The sequence below is a fragment of the Arachis stenosperma genome, chromosome 10, assembly GCF_014773155.1.
Source record: "Arachis stenosperma cultivar V10309 chromosome 10, arast.V10309.gnm1.PFL2, whole genome shotgun sequence".
Taxonomy (NCBI): domain Eukaryota; kingdom Viridiplantae; phylum Streptophyta; class Magnoliopsida; order Fabales; family Fabaceae; genus Arachis; species Arachis stenosperma.
The window spans coordinates 30,660,312-30,675,881 of NC_080386.1; the positions used below are offsets into that span (position 1 = coordinate 30,660,312).

At 42.9% G+C, this 15,570-nt stretch overlaps 2 non-coding genes across 2 annotated transcripts; one reads left to right on the forward strand and one right to left on the reverse strand.

Annotated features, from left to right (window-relative positions):
• The first annotated feature begins 2,659 nt into the window (after positions 1-2,659).
• LOC130959426 (small nucleolar RNA R71) lies at positions 2,660-2,763 on the forward strand. The gene has a single exon (XR_009078506.1). It is a non-coding gene; the product is annotated as a small nucleolar RNA R71 (small nucleolar RNA).
• Positions 2,764-8,235: 5,472 nt separating this feature from the next.
• LOC130958581 (small nucleolar RNA R71) lies at positions 8,236-8,343 on the reverse strand. Its single transcript, XR_009077694.1, has one exon. It is a non-coding gene; the product is annotated as a small nucleolar RNA R71 (small nucleolar RNA).
• Positions 8,344-15,570: the final 7,227 nt, after the last annotated feature.

Sequence of the window (15,570 nt, forward strand, 5' to 3'; positions counted from 1 at the left end):
GATATTCCCTCTTTTTGAGTGAAAAAGGGACCTCGGGGATCACCTTCTTCAACGCCACAACTTCATAGAAGTGGTCTTGATGCACCCTTGAGATGAATCTCTCCATCTTCCATGACTCGGAGGTGGAAGCTTTTGCCTTCCCTTTCCTCTTTCTAGAGGTTTCTCCGGCCTTGGATGCCATAAATGGTTATGGAAAAACAAAAAGCAATGCTTTTACCATACCAAACTTAAAAGGTTTGCTCGTCCTTGAGCAAAAGAAGAAAGAAGAGAGTAGAAGAAGAGTTTATATAGGAGAGGGGGGCTCATGGTTCGGTCATGTATGGGTAGGTTTTGGAGGGAAAGTGGTTTAAATTTGAAGGGTGAGGTAGGTGGGGTTTTATGAAGGATGGATGTGAGTGGTGAAGAGAAAGATGGGATTTGATAGGTGAAGGGTTTTTGGGGAAGAGGTGTTGAGGTGATTGGTGAATGGGTGAAGAAGAAAGAGGGTGGTGGGGTTGGTGGGGATCCTGTGGGGTCCACAGATCCTGAGGTGTGAAGGAAAAGTCATCCCTGCACCAAATGGCATGCAAAATTGTGTTTTTAGCCAATTTTGGCGTTAAACGCCGGGCTGGTGCCCATTTCTGGTGTTTAACGCCAGGTTCTTGCCCTTTCCTGGCGATTAACGCCAGTCTGGTGCCCCTTTCTGGCGTTAAACGCCCAGAATGGTGCCAGACTGGGCGTTAAATGCCCATCTGCTAGCCTCACTGGCGTTTAAACGCCAGTAGGTTCTTCCTCTAGGGTGTGCTGTTTTTCTTCCTGTTTTTCATTTTGTTTTTGCTTTTTCAATTGATTTTGTGACTTCTCATGATCATCAACCTACAGAAAACATAAAATAACAAAGGAAAATAGATAAAATATAACATTGGGTTGCCTCCCAACAAGCGCTTCTTTAATGTCAGTAGCTTGACATAGGGCTCTCATGGAGCCTCACATTTTCTCAGAGCAATGTTGAAACCTCCCAACACCAAACTTAGAGTTTGAATGTGGGGGTTCAACACCAAACTTAGAGTTTGGTTGTGGCCTCCCAACACCAAACTTAGAGTTTAACTGTAGGGGCTCTGTTTGACTCTGATTTGAGAGAAGCTCTTCATGCTTCCTCTCCATGGTGACAGAAGGATATCCTTGAGCCTTAAACACAAAGGATTCTTCATTCACTTGAATGATCAGTTCACCTCTATCAACATCAATCACAGCCTTTGCTGTGGCTAGGAAGGGTCTGCCAAGGATGATAGATTCATCCATACACTTCCCAGTCTCTAGGACTATGAAATCAGTAGGGATGTAATGGTCTTCAATCTTTACCAAAACATCCTCTACAAGTCCATAAGCTTGTTTTCTTGAATTGTCTGCCATCTCTAGTGAGATTCTTGCAGCTTGCACCTCAAAGATCCCTAGCTTCTCCATTACAGAGAGAGGCATGAGGTTTACACTTGACCCTAAGTCACACAAAGCCTTCTTGAAGGTCATGGTGCCTATGGTACAAGGTATTGAAAACTTCCCAGGATCTTGTCTCTTTTGAGGTAATTTCTGCCTAGACAAGTCATCCAGTTCTTTGGTGAGCAAAGGAGGTTCGTTCTCCCAAGTCTCATTTCCAAATAACTTGTCATTTAGCTTCATGATTGCTCCAAGGTATTTAGCAACTTGCTCTTCAGTGACATACTCATCCTCTTCAGAGGAGGAATACTTATCAGAGCTCATGAATGGCAGAAGTAAGTCCAATGGAATCTCTATGGTCTCATTTTGAGCCTCAGATTCCCATGGTTCCTCATTGGGGAACTCAGTGGAGGCTAGTGCACGCCCATTGAGGTCTTCCTCAGTGGCGTTCACTTCCTCTCCTTCCTCTCCAAATTCGGCCATGTTGATGGCCTTGCACTCTCCTTTTGGATTTTCTTCTGTATTGCTTGGAAGAGTACTAGGAGGGAGTTCAGTAACTTTCTTGCTCAGCTGTCCCACTTGTGCCTCCAAATTCCTAATGGAGGACCTTGTTTCAGTCATGAAACTTTGAGTGGTTTTGATTAGATCAGAGACCATGGTTGCTAAGTCAGAGTGGTTCTGCTTAGAATTCTCTGTCTGTTGCCGAGAAGATGATGGAAAAGGCTTGCCATTGCTAAACCTGTTTCTTCCACCATTATTTTTGTTGAAACCTTGTTGAGGTCTCTGTTGATCCTTCCATGAGAGATTTGGATGATTTCTCCATGAAGAATTATAGGTGCTTCCATAGGGTTCTCCCATGTAATTCACCTCTTCCATTGAAGGGTTCTCAGGATCATAAGCTTCTTCTTCAGATGAAGCATCCTTAGTACTGCTTGGTGCATTTTGCATTCCAGACAGACTTTGAGAAATCAAATTGACTTGTTGAGTCAATATCTTGTTCTGAGCCAGAATGGCATTCAGAGTATCAATCTCAAGAACTCTTTTCTTCTGATTTGTCCCATTGTTCACAGTATTCCTTTCAGAAGTGTACATGAATTCGTTATTTGCAACCATTTCAATTAGTTCTTGAGCTTCTGTAGGCGTCTTCTTCAGATGAAGAGATCCTCCAGCAGAGCTATCCAAAGACATCTTGGATAGTTCAGAGAGACCATCATAGAAAATACCTATGATGCTCCATTCAGAAAGCATGCCAGAGGGACATTTTCTGATCAATTGTTTGTATCTTTCCCAAGCTTCATAGAGGGATTCTCCATCCTTCTGTCTGAAGGTTTGGACTTCCACTCTAAGCTTACTCAATTTTTGAGGTGGAAAGAACTTTGCCAATAAGGCATTGACTAGCTTTTCCCATGAGTCCAGGCTTTCTTTAGGTTGTGAGTCCAACCATGTCCTAGCTCTGTCTCTTACAGCAAAAGGGAATAGCATAAGTCTGTAGACCTCAGGGTCAACCCCATTAGTCTTGACAGTGTCACAGATTTGCAAGAATTCAGCTAAGAACTGATGAGGATCTTCCAATGAAAGTCCATGGAACTTGCAATTCTGTTGCATTAGAGAAACTAATTGAGGCTTAAGCTCAAAGTTGTTTGCTCCAATGGCAGGGATAGAGATGCTTCTCCCATAGAAGTCGGGAGTAGGTGCAGTAAAGTCACCCAGCACCTTCCTTACATTGTTGTTGTTTTCGGCTGCCATGTGTTCTTCTTCTTTGAAGAATTCGGTTAGGTCCTCTACAGAGAATTGTGCCTTAGCTTCTCTTAGCTTTCGCTTCAAGGTCCTTTCAGGTTCAGGGTCAGCTTCAACAAGAATGCCTTTGTCTTTGTTCCTACTCATATGAAAGAACAAGAAAATGTGGAATCCTCTATGTCATAGTATAGAGATTCCTTGAGGTGTCAGAGGAACAGAAAAATAGAAGAAAGAGGTAGAAGAATTCGAACTTAATCAGATAGAATTCGAATTGTGCATTGAGAAGGAGTGGTACTCCATAAATGGAAGGATGAGAAGAGAGGAAGAAATTTTCGAAAATTAAATGAAAGATTTTGAAAATATTTTGAAAGACCTTAATTGATTTTCGAAAACCAAGAGTGGGAAAGAAGTCAAGTAATTTTTGAAAAAGAATTTGAAATTAGAATTTAAAAAGATATGATTGAGAACTATTTTGAAAAAGATGTGATTAAAAAGATTTGATTGAAAAATTATGGTTTTAAAAAAGATATGATTGAAAAGATATGATTTGAAAAAAATTTCAAAAAGATTTGATTTTAAAAATTAATGACTTGCTTAACAAGAAAAGATATGATTCAAACATTAAACCTCTCTCAACAGAAAAGGCAACATACTTGAAATGTTCAATCAAATCATTAATTGTTAGCAAGTATCTTTGAAAAAGGAAAGAAATTGATTTTGAAAACATTTGATTGAAAAGATTTGATTTGAAAAAGATTTGATTTTGAAAAACTTTGAAAACTTGAAAAAAAATCTGAATTAAAAACAGAATCTTCCCTCTTGTGCCATCCTGGCGTTAAACGCCCAGAATGGTGCACATTCTGGTGTTTAACGCCCAATGCACTACCTTTTTGGGCGTTAAACGCCCAACCAGGCACCCTGGCTGGCGTTTAAACGCCAGTCTGTCCTTCTTCACTGGGCATTTTGAACGCCCAGCTTTTTCTGTGAAATTCCTCTGCTGCATGTTCTGAATCTTCAGTTCCCTGTACTATTGACTTGAAAATAGAACCAAGATCAAATAAACAATGCATGCAAGACACCAAACTTAAAATTAGACACTAGACTCAAACAAGAAACATAAAATATTTTTGGTTTTTATGATTTTATAATTTTTTTGTGCTTTTTCGAAAATTATATGAAAATGGAAAATAAAGGTTTCAGAATTCTTAATTTGGATTCCAGGAATCATTGCAATGCTAGTCTAAGACTCCGGTCCAGGAATTAGACATGGCTTCACAGCCAGCCAAGCTTTCAAAGAAAGCTTCGGTCCAAAACACTAGACATGGCAAATGCCAGCTGATGAGCGGATAATTTGTACGCTTTTTGGCATTGTTTTTAGTATGTTTTTAGTATGATCTAGTTAGTTTTTATTATATTTTTATTAGTTTTTAGTTAAAATTCACTTTTCTGGACTTTACTATGAGTTTGTGTGTTTTTCTGTGATTTCAGGTATTTTCTGGCTGAAATTGAGGGATCTGAGCAAAAATCTGATCCAGAGACTCAAAAGGACTGCAGATGCTGTTGGATTCTGACCTCCCTGCACACGAAGTTGATTTTCTGGAGCTACAGAAGCCCAATTGGCGCGCTCTCAACGGCGTTGGAAAGTAGACATCCTGGGCTTTCCAGCAATATATGATAGTTCATACTTTGCCCAAGATTTGATGGCCCAAACCGGCGTTCAAAGTCACCTCAAGAAATTCCAGCGTTAAACGCCGGAACTGGCACCTAATTGGGAGTTAAACGCCCAAACTGGCATAAAAGCTGGCGTTTAACTCCAAGAAGAGTCTCTACACGAAAATGCTTCATTGCTCAGCCCAAGCACACACCAAGTGGGCCCGGAAGTGGATTTTTATGTCATTTACTCATCTATGTACACCTTAGGCTACTAGTTTTCTATAAGTAGGACCTTTTACTATTGTATTTTCATCTGGAGATCTTTGAATCTTTTGATCACTGGGAGGCTGGCCTCACGGCCATGCCTAGACCTTGTTCTTATGTATTTTCAACGGTGGAGTTTCTACACACCATAGATTAAGGTGTGGAGCTCTGCTGTACCTCGAGTATTAATGCAATTACTATCGTTCTTCTATTCAATTCCGCTTGTTCTTGTTCCAAGATATCACCTGTTCTTCAACTTGATGAATGTGATGATCCGTGACACTCATCATCATTCTCACTTATGAACAAAGTGACTGACAACCACTCTTGTTCTACAAGCATACGAGGCTTAGTGAATATCTCTTGGATTCCTGATACACGATGCATGGTTGATCGCCTGACAAACGAGTGCTCGCCTGACAAACGAGCCAGCCATTCCGTGAGATCAGAGTCTTCGTGGTATAGGCGAGAACTGATGGTAGCATTCAAGAGAATCCGGAAGGTCTAACCTTGTCTGTGGTATTCTGAGTAGGATTCAATGATTGAATGACTGTGACGTGCTTCAAACTCCTAGCAGGCGGGGCGTTAGTGACAGACGCAAAAGAATCGATGGATTTTATTCCGGCCTGACCGAGAACCGACAGCTGATTAGCCATATGCTGTGACAGAGCATGGGAACATTTTCACTGAGAGGATGGGAGGTAGCCACTGACAACGGTGAAACCCTACATGAGCTTGCCATGGAAAGGAGTAAGAAGGATTGGATGAAGACATTAGGAAAGCAGAGAGACGGAAGGGAAGGCATCTTCATACGCTTATCTGAAGCTCTCACCAATGATATACATAAGTATCTCTATCTTTATCTTTATGCTTTATTCATCATCTATACCCATTTGAGTCTGCCTGACTGAGATTTACAAGGTGACCATAGCTTGCTTCATACCAACAATCTCCGTGGGATCGACCCTTACTCGCGTAAGGTTTATTACTTGGACGACCCAGTGCACTTGCTGGTTAGTTGTGCGAAGTTGTGTTTATGCCATGGTATTGAGCACCAAGTCTTTGGAGCCATTACTAGGGATTATTTTGTGTAAAAGTAGTGATCACAATTTCGTGCACCAAGTTTTTGGCGCCGTTGCCGGGGATTGTTCTTGAGTATGGACAACTGACGGTTCATCTTGTTGCTCAGATTAGGTATTTTTTCTTCAGAGTTCTTAAGAATGAATTCTAGTGTTTCATGGTGATTTGCTGAAATCTGGCTGGCTGTGAAGCCATGTCTAATCTTATTGGACCGAGGTTTCAACTGATCATCACAATAGCTTGTTGATCTCTATCAATCTTGCTATTGGAGCAATGATCTGCTAAGGCTTGGCTGGCCATTGGCCATGTCTAGTGTTTTGGACCGAAGCTTTCTTTGAAAGCTTGGCTGGCTGTGAAGCCATGTCTAATTCCTGGACCGGAGTCTTAGACTAGCATTGCAATGATCCCTGGAAATTCAAATTGAGAATTCTGAAACCTTCATTTTCTATTTTCATATAATTTTCGAAAAAGCACAAAAAAAATTACAAAATCATAAAAACCAAAAAAAAAAAATTTTTCAAGAAACAAGAAACATAAAGTATTTTCTATTTCTTTTTTTTTTCTTGGTTGAGTCTAGTGTCTAATCTTAAGTTTGGTGTCTTGCATGCCTTGTTTATTTGATCTTAGTTCTATTTTCAAGTCAATAGTACAGGGGACTGAAGATTCAGAACATGCAGCAGAGGAATTACACAGAAAAAGCTGGGCGTTCAAAACGCCCAGTGAAGAAGGACAGACTGGCGTTTAAACGCCAGCCAGGGTACCTGGTTGGGCGTTTAACGCCCAAAAAGGTAGCATTTTGGGCGTTAAACGCCAGAATGGATACCATTCTGGGCGTTTAACGCCAGGATGGCACAAGGGGGAAGATTTTGTTTTCAAAATCATTTTTTTTCAAGTTTTCAAAGTTTTTCAAAATCAAATCTTTTTCAAATCATATCCTTTCAATCAAATGTTTTCAAAATCAATTTATTTCCTCTTTTAAAGATACTTACTAACAATTAATGATTTGATTGAACATTTTAAGTATGTTGCCTTTTCTGTTGAGAAAGGTTTAATGTTTGAATCATATCTTTTCTTGTTAGGCAAGTCATTAATTTTTAAATCATATCTTTTAAAATTGTTTTCAAATCAAATCTTTTTTAAAATGTTTTTCAAATCATATCTTCTCAATCACATTTTTTTAAAACCAATCATATCTTCTTAACCACATCTTTTTCAAATTAGTTTTCAATCAAATCTTTTTAATTTCTAATTTCAAAATCTTTTTCAAAAATCACTTGATTTCTTTCCCACTCTTATTTTCGAAAATCAAGTAGTGTTTTTCAAAATATTTTTAAACTTTTTAACTTAATTTTCGAAAATTCTCTTCCCTCCTTCTCACATCCTTCTATTTATGGAGTATCACTCCTTCTTAATGCACAATTCGAACTCCATCTAATTAAAGTTCGAATTTTTCTCCTTCTTCTTTCTTCTATTTTTCTGTTCCTCTGACACCTCAAGGAATCTCTATACTGTGACATGGAGGATTCCATATTTTCTTGTTCTCTTCTCTTTCATATGAGCAGGAACAAAGACAAAGGCATTCTTGTTGAAGCTGACCCTGAACCTGAAAGGACCTTGAAGCGAAAGCTAAGAGAAGCTAAGGCACAACTCTCTGTAGAGGACCTGACCGAATTCTTCAAGGAAGAAGAACCTATGGCAGCCGAAAACAACAACAATGCAAGGAAGGTGCTGGGTGACTTTACTGCACCTACTCCCGACTTCTATGGGAGAAGCATCTCTATCCCTGCCATTGGAGCAAACAACTTTGAGCTTAAGCCTCAATTAGTTTCTCTAATGCAACAGAATTGCAAGTTCCATGGACTTCCATTGGAAGATCCTCATCAGTTTTTAGCTGAGTTCTTTCAAATCTGTGACACAGTCAAGACTAATGGGGTAGACCCTGAGGTCTACAGACTTATGCTATTCCCTTTTGCTGTAAGAGACAGAGCTAGGACATGGTTGGACTCTCAACCTAAAGAAAGCCTGGACTCTTGGGAAAAGCTAGTCAATGCCTTCTTGGCAAAGTTCTTTCCACCTCAAAAATTGAGTAAGCTTAGAGTGGAAGTCCAAACCTTCAGACAGAAGGATGGTGAATCCCTCTATGAAGCTTGGGAAAGATACAAACAATTAATCAGAAAGTGTCCCTCAGACATGCTTTCTGAATGGAGCATCATAGGTATTTTCTATGATGGTCTCTCTGAACTATCCAAGATGTCTTTGGATAGCTCTGCTGGAGGATCTCTTCATCTGAAGAAGACGCCTACAGAGGCTCAAGAGCTCATTGAAATGGTTGCAAATAACCAATTCATGTACACTTCTGAAAGAAATCCTGTGAACAATGGGACAAGTCAGAAGAAAGGAGTTCTTGAGATTGATACTCTGAATGCCATTTTGGCTCAGAACAAGATATTGACTCAACAAGTCAATTTGATTTCTCAAAGTCTGTCTGGAATGCAAAATGCACCAAGCAGTACTAAGGATGCTTCAACTGAAGAAGAAGCTTATGATCCTGAGAACCCTTCAATGGAAGAGGTGAATTACCTAGGAGAACCCTATGGAAACACCTATAATTCTTCATGGAGAAATCACCCAAATTTCTCATGGAAGAATCAAGAGAGACCTCAACAAGGTTTCAATAACAATAATGGTGGAAGAAACAGGTTTAGCAATGGCAAGCCTTTTCCATCATCTTCTCAGCAACAGACAGAGAATTCTAAGCAGAACCCCTCTGACTTAGCAACCATGGTCTCTGATCTAATCAAAACCACTCAAAGTTTCATGACTGAAACAAGGTCCTCCATTAGGAACTTGGAGGCACAAGTGGGACAGCTGAGTAAGAAAATTACTGAACTCCCTCCAAGTACTCTTCCAAGCAATACAGAAGAAAATCCAAAAGGAGAGTGCAAGGTCATCAACATGGCCGAATTTGGAGAGGAAAGAGAGGAAGTGGACGCCACTGAGGAAGGCCTTAATGGGCGTGCACTAGCCTCCAATGAGTTCCCTAGTGAGGAACCATGGGAATCTGAGGCTCAAAATGAGACCATAGAGATTCCATTGGATTTACTTCTGCCATTCATGAGCTCTGATGAGTATTCTTCCTCTGAAGAGGATGAGTATGTCACTGAAGAGCAAGTTGCTAAATACCTTGGAGCAATCATGAAGCTGAATGACAAGTTGTTTGGAAATGAGACTTGGGAGGATGAACCCCCTTTGCTCACCAAAGAACTGGATAACTTGTCTAGGCAGAAATTACCTCAAAAGAGACAAGATCCTGGGAAGTTTTCCATACCTTGTACCATAGGCACTGTTCCGAGGGTTACCTGAAACGTGTAGCTCGGTCGTCTAGCAAGGCCCGAGGTAGGGGTTCCGTGACCCGAGCTTGGTGTGCTGAGCGGCGGGGGGTTGTACCTGCAATGACACTCCGATGCTTAAGTTAGCATGGGTCCAAGCAGATATTGAGTAGAATTAGAGTATCCTTTATACCTGGGTGTTCCAGTGTATTTATAGTGGTTGGCCGTGATCTTCCCTGGATAAGATATTCTTATCTTATCTTATCTTTTGGGAGTTTTATCTCTATCTTTGCGGAACCGCCTCTTCTAGGCCTATTTCGGCCTTTAGGTTTTGGGCTGTGTTCCTTTTGATGGGCCTTCCTTGCTATGATGTCCGAGGTCCGACCTTTAGGCGTGGGCCTTTGGATGAGGTCGGACCTTTCGTGGATTGGCCGAGTATGGAGAGCTCGGTCAGGGTATGAACAGTGCCCCTGTCCGAGTTCGTCCTTTTGAGAGGTCGAGCTCGGGCATAGTCGTTTTTTCAAAATTTGAAAATGGCCGTTTCAGCATTTATTGCTTTTTACCGTTTCTCCTCGATTTCCGTTCGGGCTCTGTGCAGGCATTATTTATTTGCCCCTTTCCTCATTTTCTTTGTTTATTCTGTTCCCTTTCCCTTTCTTTGGGTTTTTCGCCACCTCTCTTTCGAGCATCTTCCTTCTGTTTTTCTTCTCCGATTCTTTCTGTGCGTTGTTTTTTGGGGTTTCCTCTGCGCCGCTGTTTTCGCTCTTCTTGCATCGGAGCTCGTCGTCTTCTTCCTTTTTTCCAGGTTTGTTTCTCGTCTTTACTTTCGCCGTGCACATATGCTTTTGTTTCTTTTTCTTCTATGCTGGGGTTGCCCCGAAAAGAGGCGCCGCCATTGCTTTGGTTGTTTGTATGTGGGGGGGGGGGCTCTTTTCTCTTGGTTTTTTGTTGTCTGCCTATTTATGTGATTTTTGGCTTGCTGTTGTATTCTTCTTTGTAGGCAAGATTTTTTATGTCTCGAAAGGTGTTTCAAGCAATGTCGACCAAGATTCCGAGTGGTCTTGGTTGGGTAGATCCTGTTCCTCTAAGGGTCCCTTCTGTTGTAGATTCTGAGTATCTAGTTAGGTTCCGTAGGGAGTGTAGTATTTGTGAGAGCAGGGAGTCTGAACGGGATTATGAGCTAGTAGCCCCAGAGCCCGAGGAGAGAGTGTGCTTCCCGCCTTTAGAAAGTTCCGAGAAGCTATTCTTTTATGCTTACGATTGTTTTTTCTCTAAGCTGGGTGTACGACTTCCCTTTACCGACTTGGAGTCCGAGGTCCTTTGGTCTTGTAACCTTGCCCCTACGCAACTCCATCCAAATTCTTGGGCGTTTTTAAAGCTGTTTCAACTTTTGTGTCAGTTTTTGGGCGTCTCCCCTTCTGTTTCTCTTTTTTCCTATCTGTTCGCGTTGACGAAGCTGGGGTCGGGTGCTGGGAAGGTGTCTTGGGTCTCTTTTAGGGCTAACCAGGGGAAGAAGTTTTGTACCTTGTATGATGAGTCGTTTCATGATTTCAAGAACTACTATTTCAAGGTCCGGGCTGCTGGAGATGTCCGACCTTTCTTTCTAGATGAGAGTGGGGAGCCTTCTTTTCCTCTTTGTTGGCAGGAGAATGTAGTGTCGGTTAAGTATACTTTTGAGAGTCTAGATGAGGTAGAGCAGGCTTTTGCGGGTGTGTTGAGCAGTTTATGGGGTCGGGCACCTCACTTGGACACGAAGAAAATGTTGGGAGATCCAAGCCTTCTCCGTTCCGAGTTAGGTAGTTCCCGACCTCTCCGAGCTTCATCCTTTTAGTATTTTGCCTGTTTTGGTGGAATTCTTGTTTGTGCTAATCCCTTTCTTTTTGTTTCTGCAGAGATGTCTTCTCAGGCGGATTCCATGAAGTTTCTTCGTCGTTCGAAGAAGTCTGCGGCTGCTCGGAATATCGAGGCTGAGGTTTCTGCCCGATCTTCTCCGCAGAAGACTACCGTGGGTGTTCAGACTCGGTCGAAGACCATTCCGACTCCTCAGTTCCGAGCTATAACTCAAGATCCTCCGACCTCCGGACCCGGTCACCTTTCCCCGTCTTCGACCTCGGGTCCTCCCCCCAAGAAGCAGAAGACCTCTCAAGAGCTTGCTGGTTTCAATGATAAGGATTTTGACGCTCTTGGTTGGATTGAGCAGCACATTCTCCCCCAGACCTTTATTTCTACTGATGATGCGTCTATGGAGCATCACTTTCAGTATATGGCGCGGAGCTGTGTTCGGATGGCTAGTCTTCATGCCGCTATTGCTCGGGAGTTCAAGAAAGCTCCCCTTGGGGCGACCAGCTCCCGACTTGAGAAGGCACGGTCTGAGCTTGATAAGATTAGTCAACTGAAGGCTGCCAGGATTACTGAGCTGGAGGCCTCTTTGGAGGAAGAGAAAACTAGGGCCACCGCGGCTGTGGCGGCGGCGAAGACATCTGAGGAGATGGCGAGGGTGGCGACGGAGAACTATACTAAGCTGTATGCCGAGCTTGTGGAGACGAAGGAGAAGTTGCAGTATGCTCGGGATGATTTTTACGAGCTGGAAGATAATGTGGCCAAGGGTATGGATGCTATGTTTGTGAATTTGAGGGATCAGGTCCGGGTTCTTGCTCCCGACCTGGATCTGAGCTTATTCAGTACGGAAAACATTGTTGTGGAGGGAAAGATTGTTCCTGCTCCTGCCGAGGATGAGGTTCCGGTGTCCGACCACAAGGCTCCGGTGTCCGACCCCGAGGTTCCGGTTGTGAACCCGACTTCACCTTTGGCTGAGGATAGATCTGGTGTGGAGGTTTCAAACCGGGATGACGTTGCCGTCGATGCAGTCCCTATATCTATGTTTCAGCCTGCTGTCGATGTGGAGTCCGGAAAGGGCCTCGATCCTCTGTAGTCTTGTACTTCTTGGTGTTTTGCCCGATCTGTGGGCTCTTTTGTTTTTGGATGGTTTCTGTTGAACATTTTGGACACCTCTTGTTTTATTTAGCTACTTGTAGTAACTTTATTATGCGGTGTTTTTTGTTCGCGCTTGACTTTTTGTTTCCGCTTTTGTGCTTTTTAGTCGTTTTCGGATAACAACTTTTTAGCGTTTTGACTTCTTACTTTCGCTTTTGTGCTTTTTAGTTGTTTTCGGATAACAACTTTTTAGCTTAGCGTTTTGACTTCTTACTTTCGCTTTTGTGCTTTTTAGTTGTTTTCGGATAACAACTTTTTAGCTTAGCGTTTTGACTTCTTACTTTCGCTTTTGTGCTTTTTAGTTGTTTTTGATTAACAACTTTTTAGCTAGCGTTTTGACTTCTTACTTTCGCTTTCGTGCTTTTTAGTTGTTTTTCGGATAACAACTTTTTAGCTAGCGTTTTGACTTTATGTCTCCGCTTTCGTGCTTTTTAGTTGTTTTTTGCATAACAACTTTTTAGCTAGCGTTTTGACTTCTTACTTTCGCTTTCGTGCTTTTTAGTTGTTTTTCGGATAACAACTTTTTAGCTAGCGTTTTGACTTTATGTCCCCGCTTTCGTGCTTTTTAGTTGTTTTTTGCATAACAACTTTTTAGCTAGCGTTTTTCGAAATCCTGGTTCTTGCCGTTTTAAGGCTTCTTTCTCGGGCCGAGCTTTTTCTCGGACATCGGGTGCTCGAGTACCTCCTTTTTGTTAGGTCCGACTTCGTCGTTTGGTCGGCCTTTTTAAGTTATTTTTGTAACCTCTTTTTTATTTGGCTTTTCGAGCCATTTTCAGGGTTACTTTATAACTTCTCACATTAATTTGAACCTCGTCGCTTTATCTTTGCCGACCTTGTATGGTCTTTTGGCAAATGATTTTTTGCGTTTTGCCGAGCATAAATTAATGCGCCTTGGTGGGGTACTTTCTAGGATTTGCTTCATCATGAGGAAGAGAAAATAGAGAAATTTGATTAGTATTAAAAAGAAAGAATATTTAAAGTGTTTACCCTTTAGGTCGGGTATCCTGCTTAACCGGGTGTCTCATTAAAAAACCCTTGTAGGGAAAAAGAGTACACCTCGGGTTAAGTTTTTCTAGCTGTAGTACCGTCTTAGATTACAGGCGTGCCAGGTCCTGGGCAGCTCATTGCCTTCTAGGTCGGATATTTTGTAGTAGCCTGTCCCTAAGACTTCTGTTACCTTGTAGGGCCCTTTCCAATTTGCGGCTAGCTTTCCTTCTCCCGACTTTTGTGTTCCGATGTCATTTCGGATTAGAATCAGGTCGTGACTGGAGAAGCTTCGCTTTATTACCTTTTGATTGTATCTGAGGGCCGTTCGCCGTTTTAAGGCTTCTTCTTGAATCCGAGCTCTTTCTCGGACCTCGGGGAGGAGGTCGAGTTCTTCCCTTTGTGCCTGCGGGTTATCTTTTTCGTTGTAGAAGATGGTTCTAGGTGACCCTTCCTCTATTTCAATAGGAATCATTGCCTCCATCCCGTAAGCTAGCCGGAATGGGGATTCTCCCGTTGTAGAGTGCGGGGTTGTCCGATATGCCCATAGTACCTGGGGGAGTTCGTCGGCCCACGCCCCTTTGGCCTCTTGGAGTCTTCGCTTTAACCCGGCCAAGATGACTTTATTTGCAGCCTCTGCTTGTCCATTGGCTTGTGGGTGCTCGACCGATGTGAATTGCTGTTTGATTTTTAGTTCGGCCACCAAGTTCTGAAAACTTGTGTCCGTGAACTGTGTTCCATTGTCTGTTGTGATGGAGTAGGGGACTCCGAACCTCGTGACGATGTTTTTGTATAGGAATTTACGGCTTTTCTGAGCCGTAATAGTGGCTAAGGGTTCGGCTTCGATCCATTTTGTGAAGTAGTCGACCCCTACTATGAGGTATTTGACTTGCCCCGGTCCTTGTGGAAACGGGCCGAGTAGGTCGAGTCCCCATTTTGTGAAGGGCCATGGCGCAGTGATGCTGATAAGGTCTTCGGGCGGTGCCTTGTGAAAATTGGCGTGTTTTTGGCAGGGGGGCATATTTTCACAAACTCTGTCGCGTCTCTTTGTAAGGTCGGCCAGTAGAACCCGGCCCTGACTACTTTCTTGGATAGTGCCCGAGCTCCGAGATAGTTCCCACACATGCCTTCGTGGACTTCTTCGAGGACGCCCTTTGTTTCTGAGGTCGGAACGCACCTAAGGAGGGGGCTTGAGAATCCTCTTCTGTATAATACGTCGTGAATTAGCGTATAATTCTGGGCGTCCTTTGCAAGCCTTTTAGCTTCTTTTCTTTCTATGGGGAGAGTTCCTGACTTCAGGTAGTTGAGTATGGGGGTCATCCATCCTTGCTGTTGGTTGGATATATTTAACGTTTCTTCCTCTCTTAGCACGGAGGGAGATTGTAGGGTTTCTTGGAGAAGACTTCTGTTGTTGCCTCCGGGCTTGGTGCTAGCGAGCTTTGAGAGGGCGTCTGCCCGAGCATTTTGTTCCCGAGGTATGTGCTGGATTTGTATTTCCGGGAAGTGTCGTAATTGTGCCTGTGTTTGGTCCAGGTACTTTTTCATAGTAGGGTCTTTGGCCTGGTAATTTCCATTTACTTGTGATGTGACGACCTGGGAGTCGCTGAAGATCGTGATTCTCTGGGCTCCGACCTCTTCGGCTAGCTTTAGTCCTGCTAGTAGGGCCTCGTATTCGGCTTGGTTGTTTGAAGCCTGGAACTCGAATTTTAAGGATAGCTCTATCTGTGTTCCTTGGTCGCTTTCGAGTATAACACCGGCTCCGCTTCCTGTTTTGTTTGAGGACCCGTCGACATACAGATTCCACGAGAGTGGGGTTCCCGGGGTCTCAGTATATTCTGCGATGAAGTCGGCTAGATATTGAGATTTTATGGCAGTCCGGGCTTCATAGTGGAGGTCGAACTCGGACAGTTCCACCGCCCATTGTAGGATTCGTCCTGCCATGTCTGTTTTTTGTAGGATGTGTCTCATGGGTTGGTTCGTCCGGACTTTGATGGTGTGGGCTTGAAAGTAGGGACGGAGCCTCCGAGCCGTGAATACTAGGGCGTAGGCGAATTTCTCTATTTTCTGATAGTTTAATTCGGCCCCTTGTAGTGCCTTGCTTACGAAGTATATGGGG